The 19,917-nt window shown below is 32.7% G+C and overlaps 1 long non-coding RNA gene across 1 annotated transcript in view; it reads right to left on the reverse strand.

The window, feature by feature from the left end:
- The window catches only part of LOC310893719, a 34,708-nt gene extending 15,369 nt beyond the window's left edge, over positions 1-19,339 (reverse strand). The window contains exons 1-5 of the long non-coding RNA XR_014579241.1: positions 18,380-19,339; positions 17,580-17,766; positions 8,403-8,510; positions 5,071-5,222; positions 947-1,071 (exon numbers count right to left, since the gene is read on the reverse strand). This is a non-coding gene — a long non-coding RNA (uncharacterized lncRNA). The remainder of the gene's footprint in view (positions 1-946; positions 1,072-5,070; positions 5,223-8,402; positions 8,511-17,579; positions 17,767-18,379) is intronic.
- Between the last annotated feature and the right edge of the window lie 578 nt (positions 19,340-19,917).

The raw sequence follows: 19,917 nt of genomic DNA on the forward strand, positions 1-19,917 counted from the left end.
TATACTTTTGTACTATACTGATGTATAAGAAAAAATGCAATATATTTTCACCATAATTTTTTTTTCAGATAAATATGTTGAGAGCTAGATAGGATTAAAAAAATAATAAAAAAATCCTACTGAGTACACTAAGATAAAAACTAACATCAGTGTGGAGAGTAGAACTTGAAATCTTTTTGATGAACAAACAATATTTCTAAAATGAGGATGAAACTGAAGTAATGGCAGAGATCTAACATGAATTGTGATGACTGGAAACAAAAGACAGTTTACAGTGTTTTGGGGGGAGTAGGAGCCCCCTGTATTCTTGATATGACACTTGCTCATTTCATCAGAGATCATAATTGTGAGAGAAATATTTTATACATAATTCCGCCTGAATATATCTATTCCACAGATTTCCCTAGAAAGCTCACTGGAACACCACCAAATAAGGAATAATTTGGCATATGGCAGTTCTTGAATAACTGAAAAGAGTATGCTGCATTGAATCTATACCAAGAGAGCTCTCAACATTTAAAAAATATTCTCTGAAATCTTCAGTTTTTCTCTTGGTCACACTTAAATCACATTTCAGTCCATAAACACTTACTAATTAAGACCTCGACTTTTTAAATTGTTATTTATTATTTTTCATGAGATTATGCTTGTTTCCTGAATTACATGGCAATTAGAAACCACGTCCCCCCTGTATCATATGATCAAGATTAATAGGTATGCCTACAAATGATGACCATGGCAATTTCACAGATTTAATGAAAGTAGATTAGAGATTAGAAAGGTGTTTAAGCATTACAGAAAATTGTACATTTATGTGTAAATGTATAAGTATTTGTAGATTATTTCATCCTTACCCACAACCAATAATGTTTTTATAGCATAATTAAATTAACTGGGATTATGAATAATTCAGTTATACAGAGTGCTGCTGTAAAAAGTAGCATACCTGTTAAAATAAAATAAATAGGATGGAGAATGAGTGCTTAGGAATTATGAGATGTTCTTTATCTTTAAGATTCTGCAACAGCAACTCAGATGAAGCTTGTTTAATTGATGGCTACAGGCATTTTCCTTTAAAAAAAATATGAAATTAGAAAGTAAACCATTTGTAAGCAGCAAGAATTACACCTAAATAACCTTTTGCTTTCAAATACAATTTAAAAATGCATGAAATTTGGCTTTGAAGCTAATCATATAGCTGAGGTGAAACAAAAACTCTGTACTTACAAAGCAATCTTAATGTATTGAGGAATCTCTAAGTGTTTTTCCCATCAAAAACATAGGCCTACTATTGGTCCATATTTACTGCTAGTAGGGCAATAGATTGGGTTGATTATCCAACCTAACCCAATACAAGCAGCGACATCCTTCTGACTGAAACTTGTAATCAGAAGAAATCAGCACAGCTCTACGAACAACAGTGGATATAGATTTAAGACATAGAAGGTTCAGTCCATTCATCACTTATGTTTAGACTCCATCAGGATGGAACTCAGATGTTGTAGAGCATAGTTTGCTTCTCTCTTTTTTTTTTTTTTTTTAAATCCAAATTATCAGAGTCTAACAACCTTTTAAATTACAAGAATTATTCAATTCGCAAAAAGAGAATAATAGTGGAGGAATATTTCACAGGGCTTGTAATCTGCTTAATTCCACTTTGCACAGTTTGAGCTTATTTATTTGATATCTGAGCTACTGCTTTTTTCTTTTTACCAAGGTCATTAAAATTTTCTTCTAGGAAAATTATTTCAGAGAATCAAATTTTTGATAATGTAAAGCAAAGAAACTGTTCTCCATTTTAGACCATTTCTCTAAAGTGTTCATAACTCCCATTAGACATTGAAGAATGTTGAGTAGAAAAATCAACAAAAACTTTCTCCTGTTTAGAAAACAGCTGAAGAGATCCATGTTGCAGAAATGGCAGGAAGAATCCAACCAGTGTTAAACACTATGAAGGACTTACTGTTCAGGCAGGCAATTTTCTCTGCATGAATGTAATGTGATTACAATGGGAACTGCTGTAGGCTAATGAGCTCCTATTCACTGTTTTTATGGCATGAAACTCACGAAAGTGTTCAGCATTTCCCCCAGCACTTTCAAGCAGATGGCACTGTAGTAAGGCAGTGCCTTTCCGCAATACCCCTCACAGCCCGTGTACTGCAGCAACACTAAAAGCCCAGAGGTCTCTTCTGTATGTGGTTGTATGACATTTAAGATAGACTAGCAGAAACTCCAGCAGTGCAAATTGGTTTTATCGAACACATTTAATTAATGGGATTTGAAATACGTATTACCATAGTTAGCAGACATTTAGAACAACTTTGTTTTCTACTATGAACTAAATCACTTTTTTTCTTTCTTTGTTTTTGTTTGTGTGTGTGTTTGTGTGTGTGTTTGTTTGTTTGTTTCAAGTGTTGGTGGACAGGTGTCACCTTAAAAAGCTCATCAACAAAAATAACCAATCTTGGTTGTATGAAAAAAAAATAATCTTTTTATTTAATACAAAAATTGTGTTAAAGAAAATTCTGACTGAAGAAAAAAAAAGTGATTCATTTGTTAAAGAAAGATAATTAAATCTTTCAGATAATATTAAATTGAATTTGAAATAGAAATAGAGTCTCCTTTTGCATCTACTTTTCAATATATCATTCATTATTTGTATCATCAGGTATTGAGCATTTTAGGACTAAATACCATTAAATATTGGTAGTATAGCACTGTTGTTATAACTTTCAAATTTAGACATTAGACTATTTTTGACTATAGGGTACGAAGCATTTAGATTTTAAAATACTTTGCCCAAATGTCATCTAGCAATTTAAATGTTTATAAGATACCTTGGCAAGTGTTTTGTGATTCAAAACCAGGACATTCAAACCCTACAAGCTAAAATTATTTTGAAGAGAATTATCACAGTACAGAAATTACCTCTTACCCTAAACTGATTAGTTGAGAAATTTTCCCTAGCTCTGACCCATTGCTGTTCAAGGCCATCAACTGTAGGGAAAATAAATAAACAAGTAAAATCTATTTTCAAGTTATATTGAAGTAAACATCAGGCTCAAAAACTTTGAACTGATCGCAGGTATTAACTGACAGTGCAAATAAAGCACAGGGTCTCAGTACTGTGAATGGCATTACTGTACTGAAATCAGCAGAATCATTCAAGTTTACACAGGTGGACAACCAGATACAACCAGACACAAGATAAGGAGATCACCCTGTCTGTGCTAGCAATCATTTTCAGACTCTTCAGATCAGGACTTACCTGTTTTGTAAGACTAGGTATTGTCACTTTGGCTCAGAGACGAAGCCCAGATAACCTATACAAGGATCACATATGAAAGAGCACAGTGTAGTCTTTTTGCCAAATACACTCCTGAAAAAGATTTTTCTTGTTTGATTGTTTTGTTGTAGTTGCTGTTCATTCTTGAACCAGGTTTCCTTTGCCAGTTTGAGCAAAACAATAACAATCTTTCCTTATTTGTTGTTTGGCCACAGAACTAAAGAATAATTGACTACCTCGAGTTCAGTGTGAAAGTCTTATTTAATATTGAAGAAACATGTTTTCTTCTATTTCTCAAGTCAACACTGAAGCTCACTAGAGATGCATTTATTTCCTCTCTATGGAGCTTTTATTCTGTTTTCATTACAAATGCTGCGGGTGATCATTAAACTCTATTTGAAGCTCTGTGCAAAGAAATTACACAAGAGCAGAGCAGGTGTTCAGACTGGCTCAGAAACCACAGAAAGCAAACTGACTTCTGCACTGCTTATCTTTCATGGCTGCTGCTCTCCCAAGAGATATCGTTATGGTAGAAAAATGAAAGAAAGATTAGTACGTCTTACAAATCTTGCTTTTATTCTTGATTATATAGCTTGTCAAGACTGATCCATTAGCTCTTTGAATATTACAGAGTTGTGTTTTAATTAACAGTATTACATGCAACTTGTTGATGGGAATGTGGGTATACAAACAAGACATCTGCTGTTTAGCTTGTTCTCATTTCAGACAGTGGTTGTGATGCAGACACCTTTCTCACTTCAAGAGCATAGCACTGAATGTAATTACTTGTTTAGAGAGAGTTATTACAGCAAGTTATTCTTCAGATAGTAGATAAGAGAAAAAAAAAAGGACCAATCTACATTCTGGGAATTGGTAAAAGTTGCCCTTGACAAGCTAGGTAACCATGCTTTTGAACAAATCCAATATGATATTTTTGTGCCCTGCACCTATCAAAATTTGTTTCTGAAAGAACAAAAATGCTAAATATCTGTTCACACTCTGAATTACATTTTCATATGAACCCTTTGATTATATCCAGGACACAAAGAAAAGATAAGAAGTTTGTGAATAACAGCTTTTTACCCCGATTGTGCCAGTAAGTCTCTGTCTTTCCTCATAGAGAAAAATTAGCTCTGGTTTCACTAATTTGCAGTCTGCTATTAATCTAAAAGGAACTTGGGGTTGTAAAGCAAAATTTGGTTTCCAAAGTAGTTCTTTTCCTAACTTGAAAAATCAACATGGAAGAACACCATGACTACAGCTTTTAGGAGTAAAAGCATTTTAATCTCAAAGAGCATTTTGTCAATGCACAGATCCATATAAAACATGTGCTTGCTCTTTCAGTTTACAGTTACTACAACACAATTTCCTTTTCATTTTTTCAAGAAACATGTTTATGAATCCATGGCAATACTGCTAGCCTGTTTCAAACAGTTCTATTTCCATTCCATGATGCCTACATTATAAAGAACAATATTTCCGTCATTTCAAGCAGTAAGAGGAACAGTGAGTGTTGATTAGAAGATGCACTGATGAACCATTTTCTTGCTCTTAAATATTTTTAAATGATGAAAAGCATAAAAAAAAAGATGACTTCTCATTCTCAATAATAAGGTTTTATTGCTTTTCTTGAAGAAATCTCAATAATTTTTCAAAATGTAAGGCAGTAATGTTGGGGAAGAATCCACCACATTAGTCTATCCACATCTGAAGAGTTTTAAGGGTTGTCTCCATCCTTCAGACTGAATTAGTGTTAGCCCTCAGTAGATTGACAGTAACCATACCTGATACTCTTTAGTCACCAGTGATAGGACCCGGGAATGGTGTCAAGCTGAGGCAGGGGAGTTTCAGGCTAGACATCAGGAAGAGCTTCTTCACTGAGAGGGTTGTCACACACTGGAACAGGCTCCCCAGGGAAGTAGTCACTGCACCAAGCCTGTCGGAGTTTAAGAAATGTTTGGACTGTGCACTTAGTCACATGGTCTGAATTTTTGGGTAGACCTGTGTGGTGCCAGGAGTTGGACCTTATGGGTCCCTTCCAACTCGGGATATTCTATGATTCTATGATTCTGATTGTCATGATCATGTCACTAACTTCAGAAGTCCCAACTGTTTTGACTGAAGTAGGGATTAACACAGTGTTATCCTAAACAGCTGATGAGAATGCTATCATTTATTGAGATAATTCAATTCTCTTGTGATTGTTTGGAGAATGTGTTAAACTAAGCAAATAAGGCACTATATTTGAAACTTTGCAATATGTCAACACCTGGATACAAACAGTGTTTAAATGCCTCCAGGGGCTCATTTGTGTTGAACGAAGTTAGACATAAGAGATGAGGTTCTCCTTCACTATCATGCAGTATTGTTGCTTAGATACAAAGAGTGCATTTTAATTTGTATTATGCAGAAGAGCTGCAGCACTACCTTTAGCTTTGCTCCTACACTCATGCAGCTCTGCAATTGCCCAGCATGGCACAATCTGTCCCTTAACGTGACAAAACAAACAAGCAAGCAAGCAAGCAAACAAACATTAAAAAAACAAAAGCAACAACAATAAAAACAAACAAACAAACAAAAACCACCATGCAAAAGGTCTAAACACCCTGGGGTTTGGTATATAGTAATGTAATAAAGTTGAAATTACTTCTCCAAAAACAAAAGATAACTTTAACAAAAGAGACAATGCATTCTGTCATGCTGTTAAAGAAATATACTCAAAGGCAAATGAATATTTCAAGACCTTATTTTCCTGATTTCAGGTGGGTCATGGTTTCATTATTTTGTTTCAAAGACACATACAAAAACAGACTTATACATTGGAACAGTAACATCAAAAGCTACATCCACACAAGCAAATAGCTTTGGCTAAGACCTATTTTTCAGTGTTAAGGCAAATTTTCCACTTCAAAACAAGGTGGCTTTATCTTGTCCTGACTTGTGGATGTCCCAAACTATGCCTGGTGCTCATCTAGAATAATAGTAGCTTAGTTATCACACACCAAGACTATGTCGATGACTGTGCTAAAAATAAGCCTTTTCAGTGACCACAGTACTATGTCTGTAAAGTTTACTAGTAAATGAATGATGGTAGCTTTCAAGGACTGTGATTAGGAGTACAGAAAGAACATACCATCAAAAGTTAAAAACTATCGTGCAGTTCAGAACTGGTATGTAATGCTACAACACACATGGTTTCTTGTATAAAAGCAAATGTAGTAATTGTCAGCATTCATTGAACATACAAAGAGAAATACTATAAACACCTGGAAATTAAGAATCTCTAAAAGTCATTTCTTTAGCACAATGGTAATTTTGAGGTGAAAAAGGAAGTTTTAAGAGATTTTAAAAAGTAGAAAATGTCAGAATCATACTCTACAACTCATATAATAATAATAGTAATATCTCCCTACTACATTTTATTGCACAGGATTTCAGTCAATCATCTGGAGTTGATTCAGGATTAAAATGTTCCAGAAAAACTACCCGTTAAACACAAAATATAATGTCTTATCATTTGCACATTCATGCAGTGCCAAGGAGTCACCATTACAGTCAAAATCTGCATGATGATTTTGATGTAAACACACAACCAAAAATAAATAAATAAAAGTCTTTGGATTCCCAACTTCAATTTAAGATTTTCATTGAGATTTCAAAATCTGTTTCATTATATATCTATACAGCTAGCAACAAGACAGTTGTTTAACACTATTATTTTAACATTTTAAAATCTATCTCCCCAACTTTTGTTTTTTTACCTATACTTTATTTCGTGTGTGTGTGTAAGATTTTTAAAAAACTTTGAAAAAGGTCCTTACTATAGTAAAGTTATTTCCATCCTTTCCATACAAACTGCTACATTTTAGTCATTTAAATTCAACTTTTGAGTGAATACTTTCTTGCCTTGAAATGACTGTTTCTCACTTTTTTTCTGCACCAGTGTAATCAAACAAATATAACATATATCTATCAAGTCCACTCTGTCAGCAGGTATTTATTTCCTCTGAAATGCTCTTTTTGCAAATTGCAATTTAATAATTTTGACATTTCTTTGAAGTTTAGGAAAAAATATGCTTTAATGAGACCTTCTGGGTAATTTTATTTTCTTATGTCTGCAAAGATTCACAATTGCATCTCTCAAATTGAGCTTGCACCAGTATTGACAATAAACAAATCCATGAAATATTATTTTATTTGTTTGGGGGTTACTAGTTGTTACACTGTAAATTAAGGAGTCTTTAAAACAGTGTATATTTGATATATGCCAGAATGGCAAAAGTTGGAAGAACTGAAGTAGAACTACATAATTCTAAAAGAGAAAGCATTGCTCTTGAGATTACTGACAGAACCAACTACTTTTGATCCAAGTAAAATGGTATCTTTTTCATAGACCATGATGCATTTCCTCATTGAAAAAAAAGAATGTATGTTCACTATTCTACTAGTGACAAGTAATTACTTGCATTATAAAAGGTGAAAGAAGTATCTTGCTATCATGAAAGTAACTGCAATATAACAACATTCATTTGTTAGGAGTGGCTGAAGAATATTCTGAGATTTATTATTATTAATAATTATTGAAACAGTTGCAATCAGTAGGACAAACTCAAACCCAACTTCAGAAGGTAAAATATCCAGGTTCATATTCCTACCACCTGGATTGTTACAACAGTAAATACTAATTAAACTGCAAGTCTAATAAAGACTTGTTCTTAGAGCTATATTGTGCTGTAATCTGAAGAAAATAACATAAAGCAAATATATCATCCTTTCCAAAGACAGATATATTTGTGTATCAATGAAACGTGTGTCATTTCTGCCCTTACGCAAGCAATACTCTCACTGACATCTAGTTTGACTCCATCATCTGAATTATGTTATTCACTATTCTGCCCCAGTGATTCTCTAGATATGGACTTTGTTAAGTCCAAGAAAAAAGCACAAAGATAAGTAAGTCAAAACACTTATTAAACATATCCCATTCTTGCAATTAATGACAGGAAAGAAATAATACATGTAAGAGTCTATTAAGACAGAGGCTATAACTGCAATGAAGTGAATTTATTTGTAGCATGTTGCACTCTATTTCAATATAAGCAATCATGTACATTACCATTTGTAGATAGATGGTCAGTACTCAAGACTGCAAGTTCAAGGAGTGACTCACAATGAGGATCTTCTCTTAGGATTGATTTTCAAACTGGAGAAGAACAGCTTGGATCTGTAGAGTAGTAGAAAATAAGAATGTGAAAGAAGATGGATCTATCATTGTATTTCATATGTATGTCATAAAATACCCTTCTCCTCTTCCTTTAAGAGGTAGATTGCTCTGCTGCTTCTCTATACCAAAATGCATTTCATCTATCACAATAACCAACTGAAAGGCTAAAAGACTATATACTTGGTCATCAGTGTGCACTGAACTTCAGTGTGCACTGAACTACAAATACTGTTATAATTCTTCTATGTCTAAAATCCTATACATTTCTGGTATGTAAAAGAAGTGAAAGGAAGAGAGAGAACAAGCCATTTCATTTCTAACAAAGAATTACAGACACTCTTACAAAACTAGATATCAAACGAGTCAGGTTCTAGAGGAAGAAGTACTTCTCTCTTTCCTGTCCTATTACACTGAACTCAAACCATCATCTCTTGGTCAGAGATGCAAGACACCTGACAAATTCTGAAAACTAATTTTCTATTACACTATAAAACCCTTAAACTGTTTAAACTCTTTAAGCAGCCAAGGTTTTCAAATTGTAATTGCCATCCAAATGGAGATCTGATATTGGTCCCTTCTTGTTAATTGCAAATGTGTTACAGATGTGGAGAATTCTGTTAAGGTTGTGCTGCGCTTGATGAAGATATGCTCTGTTTGATTTAGAGTTCCTCTGCTCAAGACAAGGACTTCTGGATGAAAGATGATTTCAATCAAAATAATCAGTCTGTATTCAGATCATTAATTATGTTTTTATGACATTTATAAAGAAGTCAAAAAACATGCTAATTTTCTAAAATAAAAATGAATAATATTTGCTAATTTGCTGTGGCTTAATTAGTTCCATTACCATACTGAATCTATCCATATCAAGCTGATATATGTCCAGACAGAAGTATTCCTTTTCTTATAAAAACAAGTTTGTTTCCAGTTTCTATGACCCTTTCTTAGTGATTTATAATAAAGTATTGATGAACAGTCATCTAAACCAATGTTGCACTTCAGTGCAAGTAATAACAAGAGCTATTAATTTTGTAGCAGACACTTTGACAAGTAAAATGGCAAGGAAGAAAAAAAAAAAGGCAGAAGCAGTGAAGAACAAGTATAAACATCCCATCTGTAGGATTCTACACAGCAAATATTCTGCTAAAAACAGTCCTAGTCAAAATGGTATCAACTAGAAAAGGTCATTAAAAAAAATGTCCTAAATTTGTGCTACAGACATCTTGAATATATTCTCATCCTTCAAACTCTTCCCTATATCTAACATTCAAATAAAATTGTGTAGAACTTTTCAGCTGAACTTAGTTATTATGTGAATGCTCATATTAATATTGATCCAATTATAGAAATGTGAACATACAGGTATCCTTGTACTCATCAATCAAGAAAAGATTATTTCCAAAGTTAAAATCAAATCCACAAGATCTGCAAATATGTTAGACTGATTCCTACATACAATATTATATCATATGATTATGCAAACTAAAACATCTATTATCCTGAGAAATTATGCAAAAAGGATGACAAATAGATGTCTGTTGCTCATCCTTTCTTTCAATAATTTCTAATATTCATTAATGCCATAGATCTCTAGCTGAGAGCCATTGAAGAGGACAACATAACAAACAAACAAAAAAACACAAACAACAAAAAAAAACAAACAAAAAAACCAGAAGTTACATAGTCTTTAAATTATCTAGAAACATCTGAAAAGCAGTTGCTGACATGCTGAGCAGCCACGAGATCTTCTTCTTCCACCACATTTTTGACAGGTGAACACTGCATGTGTGTATAATAATGAAATATACTTAGAAACTGAATACTGCTACCAAACCATGTAACGAGTGCAAGAAAACTGAACTCCCCTTAGAGGGTACATTTCATCAACCAACTTTCTTAGGAGAAATGGCACTAATGGAAACACAAGAACAGAAGTGCTACCTATAAAAATAACTAACATCCATGGAATATCATATTCTACAGTCATAGAAAGACTTGGGTTGTAAGGGACCTTAAAGATCATCTAGTTCCAAACCCCCTTCCCCTTCCCACGGCAATATTATATTGCCATCTTCTATGTTCTCTCAAAAAATATAATTTTAATTCATTTTATGTCATTAAGAAACACAAAATGTATGAAAAGTTGGATGTCATTCTATAATACTGTCTTCAACAAGTATAGATAGAGAAAGCAAAGTTAACACATTGTTAACAACATGAAGTTAGTGCACACATTTCCTTATACTCCACCTGTCTCATCACTATGTGATACATAAAGTTAAATGAAAACTCTGGATATATCAACATCCCACCAGTCACCATTCTCAAGCTACACAAGCAGATTTTTAAAGTACTGTTAGCTATTTAGTTACTAAATATGGTCTAGGATAAATGTTGCATATGAATCCAGTCTTGAGCAGTTTATTTGCAGCACACGCTATCAGCAATGAATGAATTTTTCTCGTCTGAAAACCAATTTCTAATGCAATAGGAATTGGATATTAGATTGCAGAAGTGACTGAATTCTGTTATAGAGGAAGAACCTACTCAATATTTTTTTTCCTGAATCTTACTACTGAAACTTAAGATTTAGCTAGTTTTCCTCTTTTAAAATATCTCTGTATTATATTTATTATATTTAATAGATTTTTTTTTTTTGGTATAAAAGCAATTAATTTTTTTGCTGTTATTATGTTGACTTTTTTTTCCCCTTAATATCACAGTTCAATAATTTAGAATCAAGCTCCTAGAGATCTTTGGAGTCTTTATTCCCTATATAATATGTGCTTGACTTGGATATGCTAGTTCAATTACATTGAGGTTTGGTTATAGAATATCAAGAATAAAAATGCTATGGCCCTTCAAGATAGTTTTAATCTTTAGGTTAAAAAGATAAATGGGCAAAAAAAAGACAACAGAAGACAAATAATAATAATAACAATAACCATTATAACAATAAAACCCTTCTAATTCAGGTAAAAAAAAAAAAAGTCATCAGCCAAGACTGCTGACAAGAATACCTCATTCAAAAACTTTTTTTAATTCTAGGTTTAACACAGAATTTCTATACATAAATGTCCCTATCTGAACTCCTGTCAACTAATAAAATTATTGTCTGAATCAAGCTTTTCCAAGGTACTACAACTTTCCTCAGTTTCCTTAGTGTTTCCACATTTTTTCTAATCTGATTAAATCTTTGATCTGTGGTTCAGCAATATTTTTTGCTGTCATCATTTGTGATATTCTCTTTATTTTTTTTAGGAAAACATTTTGATCAGGAGAGATTTCAATTGAGCCTTAATAATAAATAAATACAATTTAGATGTGCAATATTAATAAATGTTAGTAATACTAAAAGATAGCAGTGCATATAACTACTCATAATAATGACTACTCATAATACATATGTAGCCATAGATTACATAGAATACAATAATTAAAGGATTGATTTGTAGCTTGAGAGACTGAATGACGAAATAGGTTTGTAATATTGTACTTGAATGGTGGCCAATAAATAAATAAATAAAGCACCACTTTTTCATTTTTCATATAGTTTAAGACTTATGTAAGGATGTAAATTGCTCCAAACTCTATGCCACTCCTTTGGTGAATCAAGTTTGAATCTATAATCCAAAAACATCCCTTGATAAAGAAAGACACTAAAGAAATTTGCACTTCTAAAGGTCTGTTGTTATGCTTTCTCACAGTTCTGAAATGCAAATTAGGAACACTTTACAGTTTTTATAATGCTTACTAAATTTAAACAAATCCAGGGACTGATTGAACCTGGACTTGCAAAAAGCACCTTTATTACTGTTCTGCATAATTAGCATATAACCACGATGCACTATATGATCACATTTATTACAGAAGTGCCTTCAGAAAAGACTGAAGTCCTGTTATGCAAACATGGGGTAGTAGATCAGACTTTCTGCACAGAGTTTAGCACAAGGTGAAGGATGAGACACTACATATAAATATTTGGTGTTAGAACACCAAATATCATATTAGTTCATGTTTATTCATATTCTGAAGGTGCTTCAAAGACAATAAAATATTGAGAGACAACAAACATGAAAATGGACTGGGGCAGCATATACAGGATGAAATGTGAAGTAAGGAGAGGAGAGAAGAGAAAAAGTAACGTAAGAAAGATACAAGTAGTAATGAAATTGAGGTGGAAGGAAAATAAATAAATAAAAATAAATAAATAAACCAGGGTAGCACACGTCAGCTCCTACACATGGCTAAACAACTGCCTGTAAAAGTTCACATAGGCCGTATTGGGAACAACATACCAGTAGCAATGACTTAGGCCAGGAAGGTTCAACAAGACTCTTTAATTTACTTGCCTAGTAGCCTGAAAGTCCATAGGCCTGCAATTTAGCAACCTCCATTCCACTGGTTTCTCTCTTCAGCTTTCACTCTGGCCATAAGGCAATGAGGGTGGAAGACCTTTACCACGTGAAATGCTATGCATCTTATGGATCCTGGGCACAGGATGTTTGCATCAGTAGCTCATTAGATCTGCTCTGTATTATGCGACATCTCCTATTCTCTTTCCTCCTACATGTGCTCCTGCTCATATTTATACAGTCGAAGTCATTGGATTTAACATAGCTAGCCAAAAACCACAATAATAACTTACTGCAAAAAGACAGAATGTGAATAAAATCTCAGTGCACAGCTATTTGCAGGGCTACAATTTGGAGAATCCAACAGATCTGCATAAATTTAATAATAATAATAATAATAATAATAACAACAACAACAACAACAACAATAAAATGCACCGACTAATTAAAAAAGAAAGAGCACTTTTTCTCCTTGTGTTAAACCCAAACAGAGAGGGAGAGAGGACCTCTATAAGCCTTCAGAATTAATAAAATATAATAAAAAGAATTAATAAAAGAACTAATAAAAGAATTAAAGTAATTCTTTTATAATTGAAGCAACATGTAGGACTCAGTTACTCTTAAAATGTTTTACTGGAAATATTATTTGGTTTTAGACTTTAGGGAGGAAGGCTTTTAAAAGTGAATTTATAACAATTTTATAACAATCATTCCATGGTTTTCTGCATGTTTCATCAGCCGTCTCTGGCAAATCAGCCCACTTCAATGCTTGTCAAAATATCTGCATTCTAGATTAAAAATAAAAGACATGGGTACTTTTTTCTTTTTTTCTTTTTTTTTTTTTTTCCTAGTTTTAGACCAGTTTTCCTATTAACCCTTAAAAACAGAGCCATTTGCACAGACACTTACTAAAGAAATCAAAACTTCCTATTTATATTCTAGGGCTGGGAGTGCCTTAATTTTCTTATTTGTCATTCCAAGAGACAGGTACTTGGCTTTTTTACTTCAGGTTCAATTGATATTTCACATCAGAAGGGAAATACCACATCCCAGCAAAAACTGCAGTGAAATTAGAATGTCCTTGCAAGATCACTAAATGACATCACACCAACAAGGTATTATAGGCATCACGCTCGTTACAGTTTCACCAATTCTCCCCAAGTAATCTGCAAAAACTGCATATTTCACAGATTCAATTTCTTCCCTCTATAATATTAATTTTTGGTCATAGGAAGTTCTTGGTTTAAAAGGAGACTATTTACTACTGTTTGTAATTATTATCAAGTTACTAATTATTATGAATTATTATTATAATTACTAATTATTATGAATTCTCTCCAATACTTCATTGGAGCATATATATCTCATCTTACCCAAGGAGAGACTTTTGCATGCATTTTTCCATAACAGTAGAAGAGTTATTCATGATCCAGACTTCATTTTTACTGTTTGAGTTTATATAAATTTATCATATACTTATTAATTGAAAGCATAAAAATAAAAAAGCAGAAAAGTGGGGAAAACAATTCAACTGTATTTTGTTGCCGGTAGCCAAAAATCCTGTACGTGCCCATTGACTAAACCTGGATGTCCTTAATGCATCATTTTAGTGCTAAGCCTCCTAGAGGTCTGGAGTCTGCTGAGAGCTACAGCACTTCTTTCTGCAGCCTGTGATTATACATCATAGCCAGGCATATTGAGCAGCAGGACAGGAAGACTACTTAATTCTCGGTTGAGCTGGACACAGCACACCTTTTCAGCAAATGACTCACTAGAACAGGAAAGACTCAAGTCACTAACAGTTAAGAAAACCATTCTTTAAACCTCATAGATATATGAACTTCCAATTCACATCTTTGATAACAACTCATCACAGTTCTTATTTAAGAGTATGCAAGAAATGCAAGAAATGTCCAGTTAGGACTTTTTTTTTTTTTTTCAATGAGAAAACAGTAAAGCAAACTTCAGAGTATTAGAATTAATAAGTATCTTTTATCAAAGAAACTAAACATTTTTTTTCCCTCTTAATTATATACAACATTGTAGATATTGCTGATTGGTAAGAACAAAATGATGGTCATAAATGCCTTAGACATCATTACATAAAAACAGCTTATGCACCAAAGAAAAGTTGATCACGGTACCATTGCCTCCTGTGAGAAAGAAGCAGAGAAATTAGCCTTTTGAAGTTCTGGTATGGCATAGTAACACAGGGGAAGACATCTGGACAATATGAGCCAAAGCTCAGACATCTCCATACTTCTCCAATACGAACAGCTTGTGTTACATGGCATACACAAAAATCTGCTAAACACAAAAGACTGGTTTAGCAGAATGACTGGATTAGCAGTTTTGATGCACTGTAATAACTCAAGCTATTGCATTCTTATAGGCCATAAAAAGAATAGATTTATTAGACTGCACATCTCTGATGTTTTACAGAGTTTTCCTGCACATTTTTATAAAGAGTACAAAGTAATGAGAAGAAAACAAAGTGTTTGGCAACTGGCAAGTTGTTTTCATTAAGCATACTGTACAGTGAGTTCTATACCAAACAAAACAACAGCAGACACCAAGCTTCATTATCAGTTCTGACCTGTAAATTCTTCAGTGTGTATGAAGCTTTTATCATTTTTAGAGGTTTCACATAAAAAGAACATTGGAAACATTCATGATAACAGACTCCCACTTTATAGCATTAAAGCATGAAATTGACCTTCTCTTTTGCTGGTTTCTGAATGATGCATATTATTAGAAGTAAAAGCATACTGCAGAAAAGTCTCATGGAAAATAATTATAGGATTTAAAACATGTTGGAAATATGGAAATTTGGAAATATTTAAATAATGATATATAGAAAATTTTAACAGGAAGAATGAAAGATGATTGCTAAGATATTTTCAGATAAATGTGTCACATTGCAGTTATAGCATCTACTCATTCTTCAGCTGACAAGAAAAACATCATGTATAAGACAAAAACATTTTCCCATTGCCATCTATTGGAAGTGATAACTTCATCTGTAATCACGTTCGTTATAGAAATCTACTGTTAGAAATAAAGATTTTTGTGTGTTGCATTAAACAGTATTCAGTTATCCAAAAAGTGAAGTTCAACTGTGAAATCATCAGTGGTCAAAACAGGCCTGCTGATTGCACTGTGCTATGGAAACACAGAGTTTTTAATAAGTAAATTTTTTAATAAGTATTCCAGAACTTTTCAAAGGAAAAATAATAAATTTATTCTGGGAGTTTGACGATCTTATGTTTATTCCTGGATACTGTGTTACCACAATTTGATAAGTAGCACATTTTATGTAGAAAAGTGTATGAATGATCCTTCAAAATAAAGTGAATATTAAAAAACAGATGAGTTCCTGATGAATATCTAGAACAAGACATCTGGAAACTATCTTAGAAAAAAACTACTCAAGTCAATAAAATGTAGTAGTAGTAGTAGTAGTAGTAGTAGTAGTAGTAGTAGTAATTATTATTATTATTATTATTATGTTATACTTTCATAAGTTACAGAAAATAACTATCCTGAATAAAGCTAAGAAAATCTGGACATCAATCTTACATTGGGAGAACCAAAAGTACTAGAGAAGATAGACTTCACAAATAAAGCACAGAATGAACAATGACAACAAAATCCTACTGTTTGGGAAAAGACTCAAAAATTAATATAAATATATATGTGTGTGTGTGTGTGTGTGTGTGTGTGTGTGATTTTTGAGAATGCCAGCACAATGTATAAAGAATGAGTTAAGAGGATAACAACAGCTATCATTAGTTAAGATTAATGGCAAGAAGTTACTCTGTACAGAATAAGTCTTCATAGCAACAGTGCAGAATTAAAATAGTTATACTGAAAAGTATATATATTTTCATTAGTCTAGACAAAGTCCAGTGGGTTAACACAGTGATAAAAACAGTGATATACACATGAGGGAGGAAAATGTGAACGAGAAAAGGAGGTAAATAAGCCAAGTTTAGAGACTTTTGTATACGGAATATGTAAGCTAATTGCATAAGTATCAAATACATACTTTATTCCCTTTGCATTTGTAAAAATCACAGGTAAATTTTATTTTATTCCTCCACAAACTATATTATCCTAAATATGGAGTCACACCTCCTTGGAATTATTTTAATATATTCAGAAGTTCTGTAATACCTATTTATGAAAATGTTACTATTTGACATTGTTAGTAAGATTACATTCCAGAAAGGATATATTGTCTTTTAAAATTTTAAACTGATAAAATAAGAAAATGAGATTGCTCAACTTTCAAATCAATGCTTTTTCCTGTATTAATCAGCAGAATTAAATACAAATTAACTACATAATTGAATTTAGATATTTACGTATCTATTCCAGTATTGCAGTATTTCAGGATCTAATCATTTTGAATTTTTTTTTTTTTGTCTCCATTTGAAGCATTACTAGCTACATAGAAATATTCTACACATTTGTAAAGACAGATCAATAAACGTGAGAACTTTAAAGAAGCAAATTGCAGCAGTATAATATGACACAAATCTTTTGTTGGTGTACTTTTTATTGACTTGGTACCTGTAACTGTACTTATGACTTGTATCAAAAACCTAAATTCATAACTAGGGTATCTTCACTATAAAATAATTTGGTTTGAAGTATGGTTATTTGCAGATAAAGTATTAACTACATAAAAAGGACTGCTTTTATGCCTTACTAGAAGCTTCCAAGAAGGTGAAGAAAACATTTTCAATCTTCATTTTTCATACTCTGATAAACCAAAATAAAAGTCTGTTCCTTGTCTCCACCAGTTTATTACAGTTGTCCAGATGTAGTGACAAAAGAAGAAATAATGGAGGAACTGTCATGAGTTCACATGTCCATCCTACTTTCTTGTAGAAGATCTATAGGATCAATAAGCACAATGAGGCAATTAGAGAATTGTACCATTTCATTTGCATATCATTTAGTTTAAACATCAATTGCTTCAATTAATGTAGCTACAAAATGAAGAGGCTCAACATCAGAGTGATACAATTGAAAATTGAAGCTCTTAGATTAGGTAGCAAGTTTGTGAAGAAAACAAAAATGTGGGGTTGTCCTTGGGTTTTATTTTTAAGCACTTTAAAAAAGTGATTTTAAAATAGATTTTAAGAGATTTTAGGCACTTAATAAATAATAATAATAAAAAATAGAAACTGGTTTGCAGGAAGCTACTGTAAAATAAATTTCAATTGATCCCTAGTCTCACTAGCCAACTATGTCTCAGTTTTTTATTTTTCCATTGGGTAATTCCTATATGTATTTATAACAGCACATTTATCCTTATAATCAGTCTAATCCAGTGCTCAGCTATTCAACATTTTTATTAGACAGTATATTTTCTGCCCTTTTTCACCTGAGTCAACAATTTAGGCATAGTGTTTGCTGGTCATCCAGAAGATGTATCATCCATGAAAATACCAACAATAAATAAAATATATAAATAAATTAAAAAAAAAAAATCAGGTCACACACCTGCAGAATCACAGGTAGTTGTATACTTCCAGTCTTCATTTTGATATCAAATCAGTCATTATTTCTCTCCTGGAGTGGTTTTCCAGAGCTGTGGATTTACTCTGTGTAACACTTTTTTTTCCAGTCTATATTTCCCCTAACTGGTTCATGAGAAAATCATGACAGATTATCAGGCAGCTAAGTCAAAACGTTCTGTATCTTCTAGCAGTATATAGTCCATAAGTCCTTCTCCTTTTCATGGAAGAAAATTAGATTTGTTTTTCACTGCCTGGTTTCCTCCTCTATCATTTCTATCACATAAGTGCACACACACATCGGCACACAGTATTTTATTGCCATTCCTCTCACTGGACTTGCTATGACAGAGTTGGGTCTTTTTTTTTTTTTTTTTTTTTAATAACAAGGTCTAGGTTTAGATCTGTTACAAATTCACAATACCAATTATTATTATTGTACATTCCTACTGGATTTTCAGGCAATATATTGCTGTTGAGTCATAACAGATAGACCTCTATAAATGAATAAATAAATAAATAAAACAAACGTGCAGTACATCAAGAAGTGATACCTAAAGTGATCAGAAATTTAAAATTGAAAGCTTAGTGCTGGGAACTAAATGATTGTTTGAGTGCTTTGATAGTACTTACTGTAAAGGAGAAAAAAACATACTCTGCCACATTCTCTGACAATTCTTTATGAAATGGCATTAACACTTTTCTTGTATTTATTGCAACAATTCATTGAGAGACAATCTGTTAATCAGCACACTATACAGACAATCAAGTAAATGTTTATTCATCTATTGCAACTACTGCTCTCTCCCTTTCTTCATAATCTTCCTTTACAAAATACTTTTTCAGTTGGTCACAGCTGTTGTGGATTCAGTAAATACTGACTTTGCTTCCAAACATTTTAAAAATTATAAAAATATTATTTTGGGGAGGAAAAAAAAAGTGATGAAAAGAACTCATTTAAGGAAGTTGGAATTTCAGAATATTCTTATTCAATTGCGTGAACAAAAGTGGATAAGATGCTTCTTCCTAGCTATTTGTACCTCCAAAGGGTTGACCTGTGCTTGTTCAGAGAGAAAGAGTGACGATGCACAGAATACAGTAAATAAAAAGAGGTCACAGTTCTCTTACTGATGCTCAGAAGTGGATTTAAACTTCTTGGAGAACTGTCAAAGAGATCAGTTTATGGAAGTCTCTCTTCTCCTTGACCCATAAAATCAGAGTACTTCAATCTTGCTATTTAAATATCATAAGGTTTCAAAGAGCCAAAGTTTTCCAACCTGTTTTACATTTATTTATATTTATTTAAAGTATGAATAAAAAGTGCTAATGTTTTGTGTTATTTGTGCCACAAATAACTCTATTCACTTTTCCCTCTTTTAGGTCTTGCAAGATCAGATTCAGTTGGTAAGAAGAAGATTTTTCCATTCCTCTAACCATAAATGCTCATAAATTTTCTCAGGACTCTATAGTGGCAAAGTCCTGTTTAACTATTATGATTCAATCGCTCAAATTTGCACATTGACT

Source organism: Anser anser, assembly GCF_964211835.1.
Source record: "Anser anser genome assembly, chromosome: 2".
NCBI classification, from domain to species: Eukaryota; Metazoa; Chordata; class Aves; order Anseriformes; family Anatidae; genus Anser; species Anser anser.